Below are 8360 nucleotides of genomic sequence, written 5' to 3' on the forward strand. Positions count from 1 at the left end.
AACAGTTAGATATTTAATTTTACATTCATCCTTTGATCTGTGTCTGTGAAGAGAGTTCTGCTGGTCACTACCCAGGATTGGAATGTGGGTTGTAGTTTATGACTCTTATCTAGAGAGGGACAGAGGAAGGGAGGTTGGTGTGTGTGTGCGTGTGTGTGTGTGTTCATGCATGGCACAGACAGGCCAGGATTCACACGTTAGTGTTAATCAGTCCTTTTGTTGTTACTTGTTCTATACAAGAAACAATCAAATATCATTAAACAAAGTCTTATTGTTACAAACTGGAGATTTTGCCTATATTCTCCAGTTGTCTGGTGTCCATTGGTTGATCCTCTGGAGCTGACCCTTTGATCTTTGGTTCTGTGTCGTTCAGCCATGCTAACAGCATGGTCTGTTTGTGGAAGAGGGGTCCTTCTCTGTTTCCTATCAATCTGATAATTTGATGGTGGAAAGACTCGCAAAGTGTCAATTGTGGGTCCGTAACTCTGCATGTCCTTATAATGAACTTCCTTAATGGCTTTTGACTGATGCCAGGCCACGTATGTACGCTACACTACTAATTCCTGATGTGCTCTATAAAGGACCTGGCCTTTCCAATGATATCTCATGTGTTTGGGTGGGATAATGGGAACTATCTTTTCATGCTGAGACTAAATGGAGAATGTAGCAAAACACCCATGTCAGGAAAAGAGAAAAGATAAATCAAATATTCTTAAGATATTTTCCTTTTTATGAACATGTCAGGAATTATAGATTGGTGTCAGAGTGCAGTTAAACTTTTAAGGAAGGAATAGCCTTTTTATGAACATCAACTGTAATGGACATGAGAACAATTTAATGGGCTTAGCTAATAGATAACTAGCTTGCTAGTTCTTTGTTTACATTCAGATCTCTGCCCCAAAGCACATTTCTTTGTGTGGTAAGAAACATGTTGAATGTATTTTCTATGTAAAGTAATTAATGTAATAAATAAATACATGTTTATAACAATATTTCATTCAACCTCTTAAATGTTCCTGGAGGAAGTTTTAGAGGTGTCTGTCTGTCTGTCTGTATCTGTTCCTCTGTCTGTCTCTCTTCCTCTGTCTGTCTGTATCTCTTCCTCTGTCTGTCTGTCTCTCTGTCTTCCTCTGTCCGTCTGTCTGTCTGTCTGTCTGTCTCTCTCTTCCTCTGTCTGTCTGTATCTCTTCCTCTGTCTATGTGTCTCCTTTGCTCTGTCTGTCTGTCTCTTCCTCTGTCTGCGTGTCTGTCTATCTCTCTTCCTCTGTCTGTCTATCTGTCTGTCTGTCTGTCTCTCTCCCTCCTGTCTCTCTCTCTCTCCCTCCTGTCTCTCTCTCTTCCTCTGTCTCCTCCTCTGTCTCTCTGTCTCTCTCTTCCTCTGTCTGTCTGTCTCTCTCTTCCTCTGTCTGTCTGTCTGTCTGTCTCTTCCTCTGTTTGCCTGTCTCTCTCTTCCTCTGTCTGTGTGTCTGTCTCTCTCTCCTCCTGTCTGTATCTCTTCCTGTCTGTGTCTCTCTTCCTCTGTCTGTATCTCTTCCTCTGTGTCTTTCTCTCTCTCTCTCTCTTCCTGTCTCTCTCTCTCTCTCCTCCTCTGTCTGTCTGTCTCTCTCTTCCTCTGTCTGTCTATCTCTTCCTGTCTGTCTCTCTCTCTTCCTCTGTCTGTCTGTCTCTTCCTCTGTCTGCCTGTCTCTTCCTCTGTCTGTCTGTCTGTCTGTCTGTCTCTTCCTCTGTCTGCCTGTCTCTCTCTTCCTCTGGCTGTATCTCTTCCTGTCTGTCTCTCTCTCTCTTCCTCTGGCTGTATCTTTTCCTGTCTGTCTCTCTCTCTTCCTCTGTCTGTATCTCTTCCTCTGTCTGTCTGTCTGTCTCTCTCTTCCTCTGTCTCTCTCTCTTCCTCTGTCTGTCTGTCTGTATCTCTTCCTCTGTCTGTCTCTCTTCCTCCGTCTGTCTGTCTCTTCCTCTGTCTGTCTGTGTCTGTCTGTCTGTATGTCATCCTCTGTCTGTCTGTCTGTCTGTCTGTATCTCTTCCTCTTTCTGTCTCTCTCTTCCTCTGTCTGTCTGTCTCTTCCTCTGCCTGCCTGTCTCTCTCTTCCTCTGTCTGTATGTCTTCCTCTCTCTGTATCTCTTCCTGTCTGTCTCTCTCTCTTCCTGTCTGCCTCTCTTCCTCTGTCTCTCTCTTCCTCTGTCTGTCTGTCTGTCTGTCTCTCTTCCTCTGTCTGTCTCTCTCCTCCTCTGTCTGCCTGTCTCCCTCTTCCTCTGTCTGTCTGTCTCTCTCTTCCTCTGTCTGTCTGTCTCCTCCTCTGTCTGCCTGTCTGTCTCTCTCTTCCTCTGTCTGTCTGTCTGTCTGTCTGTCTGTCTCTCTCTTCCTCTGGCTGTATCTCTTCCTGTCTGTCTCTCTCTCTTCCTCTGTCTGTCTATCTCTTCCTGTCTGTCTCTCTCTCTTCCTCTGTCTGCCTGTCTCTTCCTCTGTCTGTCTGTCTGTCTCTTCCTCTGTCTGCCTGTCTCTCTCTTCCTCTGTCTGTCTGTATCTCTTCCTCTGGCTGTATCTCTTCCTGTCTGTCTCTCTCTCTCTTCCTCTGGCTGTATCTCTTCCTGTCTGTCTCTCTTTCTTCCTCTGTCTGTATCTCTTCCTCTGTCTGTCTCTCTCTTCCTCTGTCTCTCTCTCTTCCTCTGTCTGTCTGTATCTCTTCCTCCGACTGTCTGTCTCTTCCTCTGTCTGTCTGTGTCTGGCTGTCTGTCTGTATCTCATCCTCTGTCTGTCTGTCTGTATCTCTTCCTCTTTCTGTCTCTCTCTTCCTCTGTCTGTCTGTCTCTTCCTCTGCCTGTCTGTCTCTCTTCCTCAGTCTGTCTCTCTGTCTTCCTCTGTCCTTCTGTCTGTCTCTCTCCCTCCTGTCTCTCTCTCTTCCTCTGTCTCTCTGTCTCCTCCTCTGTCTGTCTCTCTCTTCCTCTGTCTGTCTGTCTCTTCCTCTGTCTGCCTGTCTCTCTCTTCCTCTGTCTGTATGTCTTCCTTTCTCTGTATCTCTTCCTGTCTGTCTCTCTCTCTTCCTGTCTGCCTCTCTTCCTCTGTCTCTCTCTCTCTCTTCCTCTGTCTGTCTGTCTGTCTGTCTGTCTGTCTCTCTTCCTCTGTCTGTCTGTCTCCCTCTTCCTCTGTCTGTCTGTCTCTCTCTTCCTCTGTCTGTCTGTCTCCTCCTCTGTCTGCCTGCCTGTCTCTCTCTTCCTCTGTCTGTCTGTCTGTCTCTCTCTTCCTCTGGCTGTATCTCTTCCTGTCTGTCTCTCTCTCTTCCTCTGTCTGTATGTCTTCCTCTGTCTGTATCTCTTCCTCTGTCTGTCTGTCTGTCTCTCTCTTCCTCTGTCTGTGTCTCTTCCTCTGTCTGTCTGTCTGTCTGTCTCTCTCTTCCTCTGTCTGTCTGTGTCTCTTCCTCTGTCTGTCTCTCTCTTCCTCTGTCTGTCTGTATCTCTTCCTCTGTCTCTCTTACTCTCTCTCTCTCTTCCTCCGTCTGTCTGTCTCTTCCTCTGTCTGTGTCTGTCTGTCTGTATCTCTTCCTCTGTCTGTCTGTATCTCTTCCTCTTTCTGTCTATATCTCTTCCTCTTTCTGTCTGTCTCTTACTCTGTCTGTCTGTCTCTCTTCCTCAGTCTGTCTGTCTGTTTCTCTGTCTGCCTGTCTCTCTCTCTCTCTCTCTATTCCTCTGTCTGTCTGTCTCTTCCTCTGTCTGCCTGTCTCTCTCTCTTCCTCTGTCTGTCTGTCTGTCACAGCATTACATTGCTGAGCGTTAGTTCTAGCGCAGGTGCATGTTTCTCCACACTGGGGTCACGCAAACAGCTACCTACTGACTATGCATGAAGTACCTCATACAACCCCTTTTCAAAAATTCCTAAATATCCCTTAACCTACAGAGGAGTTATATTGTGAATACATGTGTATGTGTATTCATATTCATGTACATTTACCTTTGAAGAAACTCCATTGTGGCCCTGAGTTCCACTGGATAGTGCATATTGAAGATGTAGAAACACATGAACATGCCAATCAGTGCATTGGTGAAGCTCTTCAAGTTATCCATCATCATCTCCTGGTACGCTGTCACCATGAAAGTTGTTGCAGACAATGGACTCTCTCCTATGAAATAAAAAAGTCATCAGTAAATCCACCCATTTAAATGCCTCTATTTGCATGTAGGGCTCACACATTCTATTGCCTCTCACTTACCACATACAACAATACATGGTGTGGGTGGCAGGTGTTCTGTCTCAACTTCCACAGCGATGCATGTTCTGTCGACCATGTGGAACATTCTTGCACGATCCTCTTTGAAGTGTGAAAGTAGCATCAATACTCTCCACAGGGTCCACCTCCAGCTTGGATCTCTGCTCTCTGTTTCGCAGCTACACTTGATTTCTCCAATGGAAGAGACTGAAAATATTCCAGGATAGAAATATACTCATATTACAGATTGAGCCTTGACTTACTTTTAACACGTGCAATAAGCCTCCTTGCTTTAATGGGTCTGAGCACACCTGCAAGGTCATTTATCTGGATAAGCTGCATATCATCAAGAGGAGTACTGCATGAAGAATGTAAATCTGTCAAAATACTTAAAGCTTCATCAACATCAGAGTCAGAGAGGTTTGTTTCAGTGGCGGCTGCTGGTCTTATAAGGAGGGGAAGCTAATTTTCGGCCTACATCATAAAATGTGTCCGTTTATGTAAATGTAAATTCGCAGAGTGACAGAAGAGAGTCGCCAAACACAACACTAGTCGTTTTTAACAAAGACAAAGTCGCTGAGGATCAGTAACGTCTCCAGATAAACTCCGAACAACGGAATGAAAGACTTGAAAACTGCTCCGGTGGAGGCTTATACTTCAAGATCGCTGATTTGCTCATTTCGCTGTCAATCAAAAACGGACTCAGCCTCAGACAGATCATCCAAATATCATGCAGAAGCCGAGCCAGCCAACTACCCCATAGACCCCCAGACATGCTGAGCGTCTGATGGGCGGGACAAAGCCCAGCATTTATCCAATGACGGTCTAGTTTCGCTGCAGTGGAACAACCCACTCTATGCTTCGCCATTGAAGTCAGTAGACGCTCGGCTGACTGTGTAAAGCACTGTGGCGCTGCGGGGATGAATGAGAAGAAGTCGTGTTGGTTACCTGTGATAAGTAACTAATTCTGAACAAAAGATGAACGTGTTCTAGCGCATATCTAGTCAATGAAATGTACACACAACAGTACATATTTGACCAATTATTTTGTTGACATTTTAGGGGAAGCTGAGCTTCCCTTGCAGTCTTAGAGCAATCGCCACTGGTTTGTTCTGGCTTTAAGTACCTCTTTACATTGCTTTTTTGCGTGCTGACTGCAAATATCATGCAAGTCATTTTTCTGAACAACCATCTGTATAGTGGATGAAGGAATGAGGTGTTTTGCCTGAAGTTTCATGTAAAAAAATACAGAGATTTTTTGTGTACAAGGCTCTCAAATCAATATCATCTGGCATATCCACAGATTCAGGGACATTTTCAGCTGCACCACTTTCCATCACATCAGATGCTGGCTCAGTACTCACCAACTCCACAAAACATGCAGCAGATACTTGCCCTGCTGTTGCATGTTTGTGGATCCTGGATATATGGGAAGTAAATGAAGACCTTACTTTAAATGTTTTGCCACATTTAGCAAATGGACAATTTACCAAATTATTTTGGGAAAAATGTGACCTGAGATGTGCAAGAAGGTCTTTGAGATCTGTGCACTGTTTCTGACAACTTGTGTTCTCACATGTATATGGTCATTGCATAATGTCCAATTCTGACACAGATGGGTTGTTATGTTGTCTATAACTATGTGTTTTAAAAGCACCGTATTTGACAAACACACGTTTACAGTCAGCAACACAACATGGAAATTGGCCATTAGCTTCATGTCTGTGCAGTATTTGGTGATCTACATAACATTTTACCGATGTTAACGAAAGGCTACAGAAGCGGCATGGAAAGACCTTCACCATTTCGCTTTACACCAATAACTGTAGGCAATAATACACACTAGTTGAAACTTATAGACTTGTTCACACCAGAGCTGAAAGCTCCATGTACACATTTTGTAGAAACAATATATTATTTCACAAAGCGCTTAACATGGTAGCCAGGGCGGCTTTGGAATGAAAACCGAGTCAGACCACTCGGAAAATCTTACAATATATTATTAGCAAAATGCGTAGTTATTAGTCAGTACATGCATCGAATGTAATTTGCAAGGAGATACCCCTGAGCAGCAGCGCTGTTTTTTGCTAGTTTGGGTGGATGCTACTGACCTGCACAAAGCTAGTGTGCGTGGTAGAAACACGTGTTCCAATATCTACTTAGTCATCAAACATACATTTCCACATGAAATTAATCTAGAAAGTTTATTAACGTTACCCACCGTGTTAGCCACTTGTGTATCTGAGCAGGGAACTGGGGACACATCCGTCCACTCTTGCTGCAGCAGCTATCGTTCATGCAGAGTTCTCCTCGAAACTTTGTTTGAAGACTGCCGCCAGGGCGGGAGAGGGGGGGGGGGGGGGGGGGGGGGGTAACTGCTCAATCCTTTGAGAAGAGTACAGCTGTAACTTCGTCTGCAAGCGTCACCAGATCAAAATTTTGAGTTTAAACAAAGTATCACATTTAAAAACAAACACAGATATACCATATGCCCAATCCAAAGTCTGGATCGGGACTCACATGTGGGAAGAAAAAGCCCAGAGAGCCTGTTAACGCAGTCTAATTGCACTTATTTATCTAATTTATTTATTTATATTATATTATAGTATTTAAAATTTTTTTACTGATGAGAGGAAATAAAAATAATGAGATAATTTGTTAACTGCATAAATACATTTATTTGGTCTCATTTATAATTTAATTTGTTTGTTTTCCTGCATTAAACAAAGTTGTGATTCATCAATATCTCTTTGAAATGGCTGGTTGACTTATTCAAGTTAATATAAGGTGATGCAGAAATAGCAGTAAAATTGGTCAGGAATGTTCATTTATACACATATTCACTCGTCTCACAATTTAAGGCCTATTGTGAATTGGGTGACGATGGTTTGTCATTTTTAAAAAAGTGGGTGTCATGGACTCTGCCGGAGCTTCTTAGCCCCTCCCTCCTGCTGCTCCTCCTGCTCACACCCTTCTACTCATCCTCCTATCAATTACCAGCCTGCTCTGCCTCCACACACCTGTTCCGCATTGACTCATTATCCCCTTAGTACTTATACCAGTCAGTTTCCCTCTGTTGTTGTCAGATCGTTGTTTGTGCTAATGCCCGCTTCGTATCCCTTTCAGGACTTATGTAATTTGTGGAGGGGCGATTAGTTGTCATGGTACCCTATAAAATAAACAGCTCTTTCTTCTTTCATAATTGATTTTCTTAAAAGGTATAATAATTCAATACAAATTGTGAAAAGTAGGCTACCACAAATTTGATAGGAACCATGTGTAATTATTTAAAACTACCAATTAACAGCTAGCAATGTCTTCTACAGAGTGCAATAACACTGCAGCAGCATCCATCATTTCCCTCAGGAGATGCACATTTCTACTTTTTAAAAACAATTTTATTGAAGGAATATGAGTAGGCTACAGTACAGATTATGTTTACATATACTCACCCCCCCCTTCACTAACCCACCCCAAACCCACCATGACAGCTCATGTATTTACAAAATAATATTATGTTAATACAAATGCATATATCCACATCAATTCCTCCACACATGGATCTACGTACATGGATCTATTGGATAGTTAGAAATACTCTTATTTTATCAACCATTCTGTCAGGTATTCAATGTAAATGTAAAGGCAATCGGAACCACAAAAACTTGCCAGTGAGGGATGGCGTGGAGCCCTTTCCAACGAGTGAAGCAGTTGACAGTAGAGGTGTTCAGTTCATTTGAAAACGTTTATTTTGAAAATGCAGCAGGGTGTTATGAAGCATAAACAAAGGCCGGGTGTTAATTGTAAATTAAACAACTAACTTGCGGTAGGAAAATAAACCGAAATAAACTCATAACAACTGAAAACAAACAACCGCCCGCACGGTTGAAAAACTGTGTGGCTTCTGCCTGATTACCAACCCCTTCCCACTTGTGCCCCAGTGACACCCTCAAGTAAACTTCATGTTGCCTGCTATTGGCTGGACCCCTCCTATAACCCGGGTTGTGAGTTGTCATGGTAACACAACAATAACATAGCACCTTCATAATATAAATGCATTGCAATAAAAAACATCATATTGGCTACAACAGTAAATGTACATATACACACATGTAGGTGAAAGAGGCTATGCACCTCTTTCACCTACATACATACAGTACA

Source organism: Seriola lalandi, unplaced genomic scaffold (genome assembly GCF_002814215.2).
Source record: "Seriola lalandi dorsalis isolate HSWRI2012SDOR001 ecotype SW California unplaced genomic scaffold, Sedor1 jcf7180002054907, whole genome shotgun sequence".
Taxonomy (NCBI): domain Eukaryota; kingdom Metazoa; phylum Chordata; class Actinopteri; order Carangiformes; family Carangidae; genus Seriola; species Seriola lalandi.